The sequence below is a fragment of the Pristiophorus japonicus genome, unplaced genomic scaffold (genome assembly GCF_044704955.1).
Source record: "Pristiophorus japonicus isolate sPriJap1 unplaced genomic scaffold, sPriJap1.hap1 HAP1_SCAFFOLD_163, whole genome shotgun sequence".
Lineage (NCBI taxonomy): Eukaryota > Metazoa > Chordata > Chondrichthyes > Pristiophoridae > Pristiophorus > Pristiophorus japonicus.
In genome coordinates this window covers 1,326,346-1,342,669 of record NW_027251310.1, presented here as the reverse complement: position 1 = coordinate 1,342,669, position 16,324 = coordinate 1,326,346, and the positions used below count along the sequence as shown (strand labels likewise).

The window sequence follows — 16,324 nt, the reverse complement described above, 5'->3', positions numbered from 1 at the left end:
GCCCACTCACCTAACCTTTCCAAATCACTCTTCAGCCTCTTAGCATCCTCCTCACAGCTCACACCGTCACGCAGCTTAGAGTCACCTGCAAACTTGGAGATATAACACTCAATTTCTTAATCGAAATCATTGATGTATATTGTAAATAGCTGAGGTCCCAGCACTGAGCCCTGCAGCACCCCACTAGTAACTTCCTGTCATTCTGAGAAGGACCCATTTATCCCTACTCTCTGCAAATGGCATGTTGGCCTTCACAACAAGGGGATTTGAGAACAGGGGCAGGGAGGTGTTGCTACAGTTGTGCGGGGCATTGGTGAGGCCACACCTGGAGTATTGTGTACAGTTTTGGTCTCCTAACCTGAGGAAGGACATTCTTGCTATTGAGGGAGTGCAGCGAAGGTTCACCAGACTGATTCCCGGGATGGCGGGACTGACCTATCAAGAAAGACTGGATCAACTGGGCTTGTATTCACTGGAGTTCAGAGGAATGAGAGGGGACCAAATAGAAACATTTAAAATTCTGACGGGGTTAGACAGGTTGGATGCAGGAAGAATGTTCCCAGTGTTGGGGAAGTCCAGAACCAGAGGTCACAGTCTAGTGAAGGGGGGTAGGCCATTTGGGACCGAGATGCGGAGGAACCTCTTCAACCAGAGAGTGGTGAACCTGTGGAATTCTCTACCACAGAAAGTTGTTGAGGCCAATTCACTAAATATATTCAAAAAGGAGTTAGATGAGGTCCTTACTACTAGGGGGATCAAGGGGTATGGCGAGAAAGCAGGAATAGGGTACTGAAGTTGAATGTTCAGCCACGAACTCATTGAATGGCGGTGCAGGCTAGAAGGGCCGAATGGCCTACTGCTGCACCTATTTTCTATGTTTCTATGTTTCTATGTTTCTACCTGTCTGCCAACCAGTTCTCTATCCATGTCAATACATTACCCCCAATACCATGTGCTTTAATTTTGCACACTAATCTCTTTTGTGGGACCTTGTCAAAAGCCTTTTGAAAGTCCAAATACATTACATCCACTGGTTTTCCCTTGTCCACTCTCCGAGTTCCATCCTCAAAAAATTCTCGAAAATTTGTCAAGCATGATTTCCCTTTACTAAATCCATGCTCACTTGGACCGATCTTGTCACTGCTTTCCAAATGCTATGCTATTTCATCCATAATAATTGATTCCAGCATTTTCCCCACTACTGATGTCAGGCTAACCGGTCGATAATTACCCATTTTCTCTCTTCCTTCTTGTTAAAAAAATGGTGTTATATTAGCTACCCTCCAGTCCACAGGAACTGATCCAAAATCAATAGACAGTTGGAAAATGATCACCAATGCATCCACTATTTCAAGGGTTACTTCCTTAACTACTCTGGGATGCAGACTATCTGGCCCTGGGATTTATCAACCTTCAATCCCAACAATTTCCCGAACACAATTTCCTGACTAATAAAGATTTCCTTCAGTTCCTCCTTCTCGCTGGACCCTCGGTCCCTGAGTACATTAGGAAGGTTATTTGTGTCTTCCTTCGTGAAGACAGAACCAAAGTATCTGTTTAACTGGTCCGCCATTTCTTTGTTCTCCATTATAAATTCACCTGATTCTGACTGCAAGTGACCGACGTTTGTCTTCACTAAGCTTTTTCTCTTCACATATCTATAGAAGTTGTCGCAGTCAGTTTTTATGTTCCCAGCAAGCTTCCTCTCATACTCTATTTTCCCACTCCTTATTAAACCCTTTGTCCTCCTCTACTGAATTCGAAATTTCTTCCAGTCCTCAGGTTTGCTGCTTTTTCTGGCAAATTTATAGGCCTTTTCCTTGCATTTAACACTATCCCTAATTTCCCTTATTAGCCACGGTTGAGCCACCTTCCCTGTTTTATTTTTTCTCCAGACAGGAATGTACAATTGTTGAAGTTCATGCATGTGATCTTTAAATGTTTGCCATTGCCTATCCAGCGTCAACCTTTTAAGTCTCATTTGCCAGTCTATTCTAGCCAATTCACATCTCATGCAATCGAAGTTACCTTTCCTTAAGTTCAGGTCCCTAGTCTCTGAATTAAATGTTTCAATCTCCATCTTAATAAAGAATTCGACCATATTATGGTCACTCTTCTCCAAGGGGCCTCGCACAACAAGATTGCTAATTAGTCCTTTTTCATTACACATCACCGAGTCTCGGATAGCCAGCCCTAAAGTTGGTTCCTCGACATATTGGTCTAGAAAACCATCCCTAATACACTCCAGGAAATCCTCCTCCACCGTATTTCTACCAGTTTGGTTACCCCAATCTTTCTGTAGATTAAAGTCGCCCATGATAACTGCTGTATCTTTATTGCACGCAGCCATAATTTCTTGTTTGAACTGTCCCCAAACTCACTACGACTGTTTGGTGGTCTGTGCACAACTCCCACTCGTGTTTTCTGCCCTTTGGTATTCTGCAGCTCTAGCCATACAGAGTCCACACCATCCAAGCTAATATCCTTCCTTAATATTGCGTTAATTTCCTCTTTAACCAGCATCGTTCCCCGACCTCCTTTTCCTTTCTGTCTATCCTTCTTGAATGTTGAATACCTCAGGATGTTGAGTTCCCAGCCTTGGTCACCCTGGAGCCATGTCTCTGGAATCCCAGTTATAACATATTCGTGAATTGCTGCCTCTGAGTGAATTCATCCACATTATTACGAATAATCCTCGCATTGAGGCACAGAGACTTCAGGCTTGTCTTTTTAATACACTTTGTCCCTTTAGAATTTTGCTGTAATGTGGCCCTTTTTAATATTTGCCTTGTGTTTCTCTGCCCTCCACTTTTACTTTTCTTCTTTCTATCTTTTGCTTCTGACCCATTTTACTTCTTTCCATCTCCCTGCATAGGTTCCCATTCCCCTGCCATATTATTTTAACCCCTCCCCAACAGCACGAGCAAACATTCCCCTAGACATTGGTTCCAGTCCTGACCAGGTGCAGACCGTCCGATTTGTACTGGTCCCACCTCCCCCAGAACCGGTTCCAATGTCCCAGGAATTTGAATACCACTGTTAGCGTTAATGTTTTCTTAGAAGAATCACTCAACACTCAGGGTCGGTTCCAATGCTGAAGCAGCTTTTATTACGCTCAGCGGGAAGGAAAAACTCAGGACCGTATCCAGGTTTCTCTTCACAGAACAAAGAGTTACATGTACCTTTATATGTTTCACAACAGTTACAAAACAGTTTACTGCAGCTACACAGCCCATCACGGCTGGACACAAGCCAATCACAATGATTATAGATTACATATAGGTTATTTTAACCCAATAGAATTCCCCTTATGTCTCAGGAACCATGTGTTCGTCTTTTGTCAGCTTGGGCTGATTGATATAGGTTCTCTCACTAGTTCTTTCTTCTTGGAGAAATAATTGGTATATAGCCTTGTTTACAGCAAATGGTTTCCCTCTTATCTTTCTTCCTGAAATAATTGGTTTCATGGCCTTGTTCACAGGAGATGGTTTCCTTCTTATCTCTGTCTTCCCAGGCATTCCTACAGTGGGCCTCACAGGGTTATTGCTCGGTCAGTGAACGTTCAACAGTTCACAGCTTGACTACCTGGTTTCCCATCATGCCTGGGCAGCCATTTTATGTGTGTGTCCATTTAAGCTTATGTGAGTTTTAAATATCCAGCAGGTGCCTAATGCCTAAGTCTATATATATTTCTACTCTCTACAACAATTCCCCCCTTTCGGTAAAGGGACTAGTCCTAGTCCCCTTTTAACCGACCGTACTGCCTTTATCTGATATTTGTGCACTGCCTGGTACTCCTTGCCTCAACGTGCTGGCCAGTCACGCGGTTTCAGGAGTCCCGGTTGCTTAGATCAAATTAACAAAGGCTAGCTCCTCCCGTCCCCTTATCAAACAGGCTTGTTTAATATCCAGGGAACGGTGATTGGTCCGTTTCCGCCGTTTGTGGCGCCTGCATACATGGCAGGCCATCAAGCCCCATGTTATTGAATTCGAATCCATGGGTGGATGTTCACATTTATTCCCCAGTCCCAGACCTCTCTCCACCAACTCTGACTTTGTAAGTCTACCTCGGTATCTTCTTTGATTTTAGTTTGTAGCTGGTGATAGAGTTTTACAGATTGACCCACTCTGAGCCTCAACTCCCGTAATACTTCGGTTAGATGTGGGATAGGGACCTGCTCTGGCTCGTCATAATCCTGCAAATGATCATGGAGCTGATCAGTTACTTCAATAACTTTGGACTTCCGGCGCCTAACCTGGGTGATATGCGATTGCCCGATCGCGACAGGTCGTAGTGGTGTAAAGCAAAAGTTTGGCTGCGGTATAGGGCACTGCAGGTCATTATACTGGTATGAACGCTCAGTAGTAGAGACGCAGTATCTTCCCCTCCCTCCGTAGCCTGCCCTCGCGAAGTGCATGTGTGCGGGCACTATTTCTAGTACACACCCGTTGGTTCGGTTAAACCCGCACTCGTCTAGTTCCCCTCGGCCCACCGGGTGAGGGCATACTGTGATTTCCCCCCTTTGCTTGCAATCTGCTAGGGAAATCCCAGTAAGTATGTTGTTTCGACGAACGGCAGAGGTGGTGGTTAGGCAGTAGCGTATGGAGACATTTTCCCGTATTACTCCGATATTCTCTAGTTGGTATAAGGGGAACGGCCCTGAGTCCGGCGTTGCTATGGGGATCAACAGGACTATCCCTATCCCGGTAGTCCTACCCATCTGGCAATCTGGAATTGCGGGGTATACTCGGGTCAGTCCCTTCAGAGTACAATTATCCAGTGTCCCCCTTTGGTTCGCCAACTGAGCCAAATGTGAACTGTCTATCCAATCGGGTACTTCCCCGCGTTGGATCTGGTCGAGGTTGTGGCGGATCTGTCCCACCATCCACAGACCATAAGCATGACAGAGTTGCCCCTGTCTTTGCTTTATTGTATCTTCTTGTTCTCTATCAATGAGGTGATTGATGGTTTTAGCGTGAGCTTCCAGGACTGAGATGCCATCCAACTGGATTTCGGCACCCTCCTTTCCTAGGTTGGCCTGGTCTTCCTGGTTTTGCTCCACCCTCTCCAATAACCCCTTCATCACCCCTTTTAAGCTGTTCTACCCTCTCATTTAGCCCTTGTATGTCTATCGAGTTCACTACGGAGGTTCCTGTATTGAAAACGGTAGCAACATCATTTACTATTTCCCTCTTCACCCTGGGTGCTAACCCCTGTCCCCGGAACTTACTGGCACCCATGGCATCGGCAGCCTGCTGCATTACGACTTTACTTAATACATTGTACATCTTCCTTGACTGTTCGGTACAATATTCCGGCATCTGGATGCCTGAAATATTGATCAGAACAGGCACAATTTCATGTTTAACATTATCATACAATAATTCCCCTTCGTTATACATTGCAATCCCATTTTCTGGTCCCTTAGTAGTTATGGGACAAGGCAGTTCTTCGGGCAATGTAGTGATTCTTATGGGGCGCGGTGTCGGAGGGGGTGAGAAACATACATACAATTATATTGCAGCCGCCCCCGCCTCCTCGTAATACCCACACAGCCCCATTCCCTTCTTGCGGATGACTGATTGCTGGGATTGTCCCGGAGGCGCGCAAATTATGCCGAAAGTACATTCATCAGGCCCTTTGACATCCCTCCGTTTAATGCATCTGCTCCTTATACCCGTGGAGCACTGTACACATACTCTTATTCTTATTAGGATTCTTATTAAAATAAGTCCTGTCCTTGCTCCAGTCCTTGGCTGCTGGGATGCACATTCCGTCCGTTAAATTAAACAAGACTCCATAGTTCATATAGTTGTTTATTTCCAGCGTGCTCTGCTGTCCGTCGGTGTTGCCCAGGGTACGTGCCTGTCGCAGGGCTATCCATATTACGAGTAGCGCCGTTCGTATTCCCATTCCGGTAAGTATTATCTGTAATTTTAAACAGACGGCCTGGTCGTCACCAGGGGTTAAGTTTTTTTGCTCTACGAGTGTCCCTGTCACCCTGCAAAATCAGAAGCACAAGGTTATAATCGAACCATTTCGAGCTGAATCTGTAGGGCGTGCGCCTGTGTCTTTACCCACTTAAATATTACCCAAACTCCTATTATGACCAAGGCCAAAGCTATTCCTCCAAACATCGCTGTCTGCTTTACCGTTAGGTTGGATTTGTGGACTACACCTACCCACCGTGGGGTACATTAGCTCTATTGCCAGAGGTGATGTTGCTATGGCTGCGCACTGCACTATCCGTCTAGTCCCGTTATCTCTTCCAGCCTGTTTATCTTAGCTTTTAACTCTTCAATTTGTTTTATTGAATATCTATTTCTTTATTGTATCAGGCAAGTATTATTACATAAGCTAGTTCTGTTTTTATTTTTGTTTCCTCTGTTAGGTGAGTCTTTTTTTTTCTATTAAGAAATCCAAATTAATAATGTTCAGTATAAAACGGCTGTCAATGGAAAGGGTTAACTCCTTTCCAGGTTTGTAAGAAGACCTGATGTCATTACGTGACTTCACGTAATCATCTGAAAAAAAAAGTATTTGTGCCTTCAAAACTGGCTTCGAAATTAGGAATCCGTTAAACAGCATAAATCATTAGAGTAAACTCCAATGTTTTCTTAACTTCTAATTCAAGTACTTGCCAAAGAATTTTTTTTTTTTTATTGTTTTAAAACAAGACCACACATACAATAGCAATTTTGTTTTTTGAAATTCAATTCTGTTTTTTTTTTATTTCTCTCTTTCTCCTCGTTATCTTCAAAACCCTCCTGCTTGTTTAGACTGTTCGGGACATTTTGGAAATCTTTTCAAACTGCATTGAAACTTTTTCATAATTTAAAATTCGAATCCATGTAGAGTGTTTTTTTACTTATTCCAATTTTTTTTTCTCTTCTAATTAAACCAATATCTTTTTCACAGCAAACATCAACTAGTATTTAGTAAGTTATGTCTTTTTCCATTTAGTCCGTTACATCTTTTTTTTTCCTTTCTTCAAATTAGGTTTTGTATTTTACACGGAGGGTTCGTAACTCCATAAAGTTGTTAATTTAAAATCATTTGTTTACTTTCAAAGTGGCGTCTTTATCTTTTTCTTTTTCTCCATAACTGGAATGAAGTCCATCTTTGAGAGTTTGAGTGCTTTTTCGTTATCTCAAAATGCTCCAGTTTCAAAGTCGTTACTAAAGCTTGCTGTTTTTTTTTAACATTTTCCAAAAGTTCCTTTTACACCTTCGCAGATAGCTCGCCACTTGCCCAGGAGTTTGACCTGATCAGATTTAATTTAATCTTTCTCTTTTTTTTTAAATCCACCTCAGTATTTCCTGTGCCTTCTCTGAATATCTCAAATTCCCAATTCAAACGTTGTAATTTCAATCTTTATTTAAAACTTTTTTTTTTTAGAAGCTCTTTTTTTTTTTAAAGCATTCTTTATCTCATTCCGAGACTAAATTTATGTCTTTCAACCCAATCAATCATTGCATGTTTTCTTTCGGCAAGTAAGTGAGCATGTCAAATAAATATTTTGCTCAACAAACCTCTTCTTTATTTGTTTATTTTCCTAGCTCCGTAACTTATCATCCGAATAAATCCACACCTGCGTTTCTAACTTAAATGTCTTAAAACTTCCCACATACAGGACAACATTACAAAGGGTTTAAAAAAAGACTTTCACTCTGTTTCTAAAATAAACAGACACTTGCATTCCTCTTCCAACCAGGCTTTCGGAACATGAAAACATAATAAATTCATTCTGCAGTCAAAAATCACACAGACACTTCTCACTCAACGATCAGACATTTACAACAGTCTCTCTTCTTGTTTTGGCCGGCTCTATTTTTGGATCCATGACCTTTCAGGGAATTCGTAGTTTTATCTAAATAATTCCTCACATAACTAATTCCTGAGGATTCCACCGTGCTTTAATCATTTTTTCAATTAGCTTCTTTTGTTTTTCCGCCAGGTGGCGGGTAAGCGACCCTTCTGGTCCCCACTCGAGTTTACTTGTTTTCATGGCCATTCCTGGGTAGGACTACTACCGTTAGGAATCTAGTCTCAGAGGTCCGCTTTCTTTCTAGCGCGACTTGTAGTAAACTGTCTCTTGGCTACTGTCAGGTCACAAGTTCTGCTGTTGCACAAACTTATACAATTCTTAAAAACGCGTTTAAGCAATTCCCGCAGTGCTCTACATATCCTTAACGACTACCTACCACCGCTCAGCCCGTTGGTCCGACCCTGTTCACAGGTTTGGATTCCGTTAGCCGCTGTACACCGCTTGGTTCTATCCCGGGGTATTTCAAATTACACTACTGGGTCCGGAAGATGTCTCTCGGTATCACGATTCCACGGTCTAAGTGTGTTCCCTACGCCTACTTGGTTCCTGGCCGTCACGTGGGACAAAAGTCCTCTTAATTCAGGCTCAGGCTCGGCGTTTGAGATATTAGACCGTCTCCTCATGTCGATCAACCAGCTTCCACCTTCCGCACCCTTTATACTTAAAAATAGTTTTTTTATACTCACCCGGGTTTTTTCCAAGGGCGTCCAGCGACTCAGGGAAATCCCGTCGACTACGCCATTGTTAGCGTTAGTGTTTTCTTAGAAGAATCACTCAACACTCAGGGTCGGTTCCAATGCTTATGCAGCTTTTATTACGCTCAGCGGGAAGGAAAAACTCAGGACCGTATCCAGGTTTCTCTTCACAGAACAAAGAGTTACATGTACCTTTATATGTTTCACAACAGTTACAAAACAGTTTACTGCAGCTACACAGCCCATCACGGCTGGACACAAGCCAATCACAATGATTATAGATTACATATAGGTTATTTTAACCCAATAGAATTCCCCTTATGTCTCAGGAACCATGTGTTCGTCTTTTGTCAGCTTGGGCTGATTGATATAGGTTATCTCACTAGTTCTTTCTTCTTGGAGAAATAATTGGTATATAGCCTTGTTTACAGCAAATGGTTTCCCTCTTATCTTTCTTCCTGAAATAATTGGTTTCATGGCCTTGTTCACAGGAGATGGTTTCCTTCTTATCTCTGTCTTCCCAGGCATTCCTACAGTGGGCCTCACAGGGTTATTGCTCGGTCAGTGAACGTTCAACAGTTCACAGCTTGACTACCTGGTTTCCCATCATGCCTGGGCAGCCATTTTATGTGTGTGTCCATTTAAGCTTATGTGAGTTTTAAATATCCAGCAGGTGCCTAATGCCTAAGTCTATATATATTTCTACTCTCTACAACACCCACCCTCCTGCACTACTCATCAAACCATATATTCATCTGAGCTATCCTGCATTTTTTATTCTGACTAGCTCGTGGCACTGGTAGCAATTCCGAGATTACTACCTTTTAATTTAATTCCTAGCTCCCTAAACTCAGCTATAGGACCTCATCCCATTTTTCCCTATATCGTTGGTACCATATACACCACGACAGCTGGCTATTCACCCTGCCCCCCCAGAATGCGCTGCAGCCGTTCCGAGATATTCTTGACCTTTGCACCAGGGAGGCAACATACCATTCTGGAGTCTCGATTGCAGCCGCAGAAACATCTATCTATTCACCTTACAATAGAATCCCCTATCACTATAGCTCTCCCACTCTTTTTCCTGCCCTCCTGTGCAGCAGAGCCACCCCTGGTGCCATGGACTTGGCTGCTGCTGCCCTCCCCTGATGAGTCATCTCCTCCAACAGTACCCAAGGTGATGTGTCTGTTTTGCAGGGGGATGACCGCAGGGGACTCCTGCACTGTCTTCCTTCCACTGCTCTTCCTGATGTTTACCCATTCCCTCTCTGCCTGAATAACCTTTCCCTACGGTTTGATCAACTCACTCACCGTGCTATTCACGACATCCTCAGCATTGCGGATGCTCCAGAGTGAATCCGTGTGCAGCTCCAGTGCCCCAATGTGGCCTGTCAGCAGCTGCAGATGGATACACTTGCTACACATGTAGTCATCAGGGACACTGGAAGCGTCCCTGACTTCCCACATAGCACAGGAGGAGCATGACATGTGTCCGAGCTCTCCTGCTATGACTTAACCATTAGATTTACTTAATTTGGCAACAATTTCAAAGTTTCCTTGCTGCTATGAACAAGAAGAAATCAAAGAAACAGAAAACTGCTCACCACTCAACCAGCCAATCACTTACCCTCTTGGCTGTGACGTCAACCTTTGATTACTTTTGACCTCTTTCTTACTTTTGACCCTGCACCAGCTGTAGCTCGCTGCTCGCTGCTCCTCCAGCCGCTGCTCCTCCGACTGCCGCCGATCCCCGGACTCCCGCTGGGCCTTTATAGGCCGCTGCTCACACCTCCTCCGGTCACTGCTCCTCCGACTTTTGGAAAAAAATTATTCAGTCAGGCAGAGTCTGCATGGATTTATGAAAGGGAAGTCATGGTTGACACATTTGCTGGAATTCTTAGAGGATGTAATTAACTGGGTGGATAAAGGGGAACCAGTGGATGTGGTGTATTTGGACCTCCAGAAGGCATTTTGACAAGGTGCCACATAAAAGATTGCTGCACAAGATAAAAGTTCCCGGGGTTGGGGGTAATATATTAGCATGGGTAGAGGATTGGCTAACGAACAGAAAACAGAGATTCGGAATAAATGGTTCATTCTCTGGTTGGCAATCAGTAACTAGTGGGGTGCTGCAGGGATCAGTGCTGGGACCCCAACTGTATACAATCTCTATTAACGACTTGGATGAAGGGACTGAGTGTAACATTGCCAAGTTTGCTGATGATACAAAGATGGGAGGAAAAGCAATGTGTGAGGAGGACACAAAAAATCTGCAAAAAGACATAGCCAGGCTAAGTGAGTGGTGAAGAATTTGGCAGATGGAGTATAATGTTGGAAAGTGCAAGGTTATGCATTTTGGCAAAAAAAATTAAAGAACAAGTTGTTATTTAATTGGAGAAAAATTGCACAGAGCTGCAGTACAGCAGGAGCTGCGCGTACTTGTGCATGAAACACAAAAGGTTAGTATGCAGGTACAGCAAGTGATCAGGAAGGCCAATGGAATCTTGTTCTTTAATGCAAAAGGGATGGAGTATAAAACAAAGAAGTCTTGCTGCAGTTATACAGGGTATTGGTGAGGCCAGACCTGGAACACTGCGTGCAGTTTTGGTTTCCATATTTAAGAAAGGATATAGATGCTTTGGAGGCAGTTCGGAGAAGGTTCACTAGGTTGATTCCGGAGATGAGGGGGCTAACTTATGAGAAAAGGTTGAGTAGGTTGTGCCTCTACTCATTGGAATTCAGAAGATTGAGAGGTGATCTTATGGAAACGTGTAAGATTATGAGGGGGCTTGACAAGGTGGATGCAGAGAGGATGTTTCTGCATACTAACCTTTTGTGTTTCATGTACAAGGACCCCCAGGTCCCTCTGCACCGCAGCATTTTGTAATCTCTCCCCATTTAAATAATCATTTGCTTTTTTATTATTGCTACCACAGTGGATAACCTCATATTTCCCACATTATACTCCATCTGACAAATTTCTGCCCACCCACTGAGCCTATCAATATCGCTTTTCAGATTGTTTGCATCCTCCTCACAACTTGCTTTCCCACCTATCTTTGTATCATCAGCAAACTTGGCGACATTACAAACATGCAGAGCACAGAACAAATTATTGACGTAGTGACTTTCCCTCAGTTAGTATTTCTTTCATTGTGCAAAAGAAAATTATCGAATCATTAATCATGTTATCCCATGAAAGCAAAATAAATGTTTAACGAAAATAATTGGCACATTTGAAAGGAACATTTTTGTTTTGTGCCGTTTCGGTCAGAGAAATGTTTGTGAAAGGAATTTTTTCAGAAAAAGGGATTCAGCATTTCAGCTTGTCACTGAACACTTCTCTCTGTGGACTGCACTCGGCAGCAGTTTCCGTAGTGTGGCGGTTATCACGTTTGCCTCACACGCGAAAAGTCCCCGGTTCAAGCCCGGGCGGAAACATTATTTTTGAAACAAAAACTGGTTTTAAATGTTCATTGCTCATACAACAATGGCCTCCTTCTGTGCTGTAAACTTCTCTGATTCCATGAAGAACATTTAAAACCAGTCTCCTAAAATACAGACTGTGTAAAATCAGAAAGGGAATAAAACTTCCTCAATGAATAAAGTTTCACAAATTATTAAAATGAAGTTGTTGAAGTTTCGACTGACCCTCAGTGATCATGTTAGCATTTCTTTCATTCTGCTCAACAATGCTGTCGGTTAATACCAGCAGATCTAAGCCGCATTTCAAACCCGGAAACAACTCATTCATTATTCACCCTTCCCAGTTCCAGTGCACAGAGGGTTATTTACACTCCATCCCAGAAACTCAAGTCCAACTTCTGACATTCCTTATTTCTAATTACTAACTCATTTGTTTTGACACCACTCTGAAGTGCTTTAGGTCATCTATGTAATTTAGTTAAATTACTTCACTTTAATTAAAAACGGTGGGAGCAAAATTACTTCCCTAACTGGGAATCGAACCAGGCAAGCTGAAGGGATCGGAATGGTTTTGTGAAGCATTTAAAGATGCTCTCTAAAAATCTCACATTGCCAATTTAAAAACACGGTTACGATTTGTTTCAGTGTGAAAGAAGGGGATTGCAATGACAACAAAACACCAGGCAGTGACTGCATTAAGACCAATTCAAACTTTTCACAAAGTTAGTATCACAAAGTAACAGCTGAGCTAAAGTTGGCACTGACCAATGGGTAAAAACATCTCATTATAACCGATGAGCTCACAAATATCAGGAGCAGTGCAGTCTGGTCAATGTCAAACCCCTCCTTCCTTATTCAACAGAGACATGAACGGCAGACAGACGCCACAAAGTTTAATTAAAGACCGAAGTACAAGTCACATTTAATTTCCAAATCCTTTCACCATAAAATTCCTTCACTTTATTTCAAATCTTACTGCGTTGATTCTGAAAATGGGCACCATGTGATTTTACCTTCAATACTGATTCTATTATCTGTGCACGGTAGGAATTACCGCTCCAGTTTTGAGCCCAATTTGACAAAAGTTGCCCCAGATTCCTGGTGTCGTCAGCAATGAATATTTCGAACCAGACTCCTAAAATAGTGTTTTTTTACATGTGTTCAGAGGATCAAGGTGTCACTGGCAAGGCCATAATTTATTGCCCAACCTTAATTGCCCTTGAGAAGCTGGTGGTTGTTGTGTATCTGTAAAGCATGCACTCCCATGTTCTGCCACTAGGGAGCTCATCCCTTGAAGTCCCAAGGGATCCCAGCATCCCTTTGGAGCACTGTATATAAGCCGGCGCCCAAGGCCTGTTCCTCACTCTGGAGTGTCTTATTAAAGACTGAGGTCACTGTTACTTTAACCTCCCTGTGTGCAGCCTCATCTGTTTTAGGAACACAATAACTGGCGACGAGAATACGAATCCAACGCAAGGATGCAGCAAACTGTGGGCATCCTGGAGAAGTTCTCGGAGGGTGATGACTGGGAAGCCGATGTCGAACGGCTAGACCAGTGCTTTGTAGCCAACGAGCTGGATGGAGAAGGAAGCGCTGCAAAAAGGAGAGCGATCCTCCTCACAGTCTGTGGGGCACCGACCCACAGCCTCATGAAGAATTTTCTGGCTCCGGTGAAATCCACAGATAAGTCATATGAGGAGCTGTGTACCGTGGTTCGGGAGCATCTTAACCCGAGGGAGAGCGTGCTGATGGAGCGGTATCGGTTCTATACGTGCCAGCGATCTGACGGTCAGGAAGTGGCGAGCTACGTCGCCGAGCTAATGCAACTTGCAGGACAATGTGAGTTTGATGGCTGCCCGAAGTAAATGCTCAGAGACTTTTTTGTCCTGGGCATTGGCCAAGAGACCATCCTATGAAAAATGTTGACTGGAGAGACACCGACCCTCAATAAGGCCATTGCGACAGTACAGGTGTTTATGTCCACCAGTGATAACACCCAACAAATCTCTCAGCACACAAGTGCTAGCAATGTTCATAAATTAACTGGAACTGTGTTTGCGAGCAGAAATGTACAAGGCAGAACCCACGAGTTTGTAACTGCCAGCAGGCCTCAGGTGATCCAGATGACTCAGAGACCCCAACAAAGAATAAATGCAAGGCAATTCACAGCTTGTTGGCGTTGTGGAGGCTTCCATTCAGCCTATTCATGACGCTTCAAAGGGTATGTTTGCAAGTGCTGTGGAACAATGGAGCACCTCCAATGAGCTTGCAAATGAGCTGCAAGCTCTGCAAAACCTGCTAACCACCACGTGGCGGAGAAAGATCGGTCCATGGTGGATCAAATCAATTTAGAGCCTTCTTGAGAGGAGGCAGATGCTGAAGTACACGTGGTGCACACATTTTCGACGAAATGTCCACCTATTATGCTGCACATATAATTGAATGGCTTAGCCGTAGCCATGGAACTGGACACTGGCGCCAGCCATTCCATCATGAGTAAAAAGATGTTTGAGAGATTGTGATGCAACAAGGCATTCAGTTCAGCACTGAGCCCCATCCACAAGAAACTGAGAACACACACCAAAGAGCTTATCACTGTCCTGGGCAGCGCCATAGTCAAGGTCACCTTCGAGGGCATGGTGCATGTACTGCCACTCTGGATTGTCCCGGGCGATGACCCCACAGTGCTTGGAAGGAGCTGGCTGGGCAAAATCCACTGGAACTGGGATGACATCTGAGCGCTATCACATGTCGATGAGGCCTCATGTATCCAGGTTCTTAAAAAATTTCCTTCCCTTTTTGAGCCAGGATTTGGAAACTTTTCCGGGGCAAAGTTGCGGATCCACTTGGTCCCAGAGGCACGACCCATTAACCACAAGGCGCAAGCAGTACCTCACATGGTGTGGAAGAGAGTGGAAATCGAACTGGACAGGCTGCAACTCGAGGGCATCATCTCCCCAGTGGAATTCAGCGAGTGGGCCAGCCCGATTGTTCCAGTACTCAAAAGTGATGGCACAGTCAGGATTTGCGGCGATTATAAAGTAACTATTAATCGTTTCTCGCTCCAGGACCAATACCTGTTACCTAAGGCAGACGACCTAATTGCGACGCTGGCAGGAGGCAAGACATTCACAAAGCTCGACCTGACTTCGGTTCACATGACGCAGGAGCTGGAGGAGTCTTCGAAGAGCCTCACCTGCACAAGGTACTGTTCATCTACAACAGATGCCCATTTGGAATTCGGTCGGCTGCAGCGATCTTCCAGAGAAACATGGAGAGCCTACTCAAGTCCGTATCACGCACAGTGGTCTTTCAGGACAACATATTGGTCATGGGTCGGGACACTGCTGAGCACCTACAAAACCTGGAGGAGGTCCTCCAGCGACTGGATCGCGAAGGGCTGTGGCTGAAGAGGTTGAAATGTGTCTTCATGGCATCAGAAGTGGAGTATTTGGGGAGAAAGATCGCAGCAGATGGCATTCGGCCCACAGATGCCAAGGCAGAGGCTATCAGGAATGCGTCCAGGCCACAGAACGTCATGGAGCTGCGGCCGTTTCTGGGCCTCCTCAACTATTTTGGTAACTTCCTACCAGGGTTAAGCACCCTTTTAGAGCCCCTGCATGTGTTATTGCGCAACGGTGAGAACTGGGTATGGGGAAAAAGACAAGTAATTGCTTTTGAGAAAGCCAGAAACATTTTATGCTCCAACAAGCTGCTTGTATTGTATAACCGGTGTTAAAGAATTGTGCAAGCAAGTGAAGCGTCGTCGTGCACATTCGGGTGTGTATTACAACAAGCTAACGTTGCGGGGAAGTTGCAATCTGTCGCCTATTATTCCAGGAGCTTGTCTAAGGCCGAGAGGGCCTACAGTATGATTGAGAAAGAGGCGTTAGTGTGTGTGTTGTGGTAAAGAAAATGCATCCGTATCTGTTTGGCCTCAAATTTGAGCTGGAAACCGATCACAAGCTCCTCACATCCCTGTTCACTGAAAACAAGGGGATAAATACTAATGCCTCAGCCCGCATACAAAGGTGGACACTCGTGCTATCAGCCTCTAACTATACCATCCACCACAGGCCAGGCACCAAGATCTGTGTGAATGCTGTCAGTCGGCTACTATTGCCCATTACAGGGGTGGAAATGGTGCTGCCTGCAAACTTGTTGATGGTGGTGTAGCCCGCAGACGTGTTGATGGTCATGGAAGCGTTTGGAAATTATAAATCACCTGTCACAACCCGCCAAGATTCTCTGCTGTCCCTAATAAAGAACTGTGTACCGCATGGGAACAGGGCCAGCATCCCCGTTGAAATGCAAGAGCGAATCAAGCCGTTCCAGCGGCGAAAGGACGAGCTGTCCTTTCAGGCAGATTGCCTG

The 16,324-nt window shown here is 44.3% G+C and overlaps 1 non-coding gene across 1 annotated transcript; it reads left to right on the top strand.

The window, feature by feature from the left end:
• Positions 1-11,892: 11,892 nt before the first annotated feature.
• On the top strand, positions 11,893-11,965 carry trnav-cac (transfer RNA valine (anticodon CAC)). The gene has a single exon. It is a non-coding gene; the product is annotated as a tRNA-Val (tRNA).
• Positions 11,966-16,324: the final 4,359 nt, after the last annotated feature.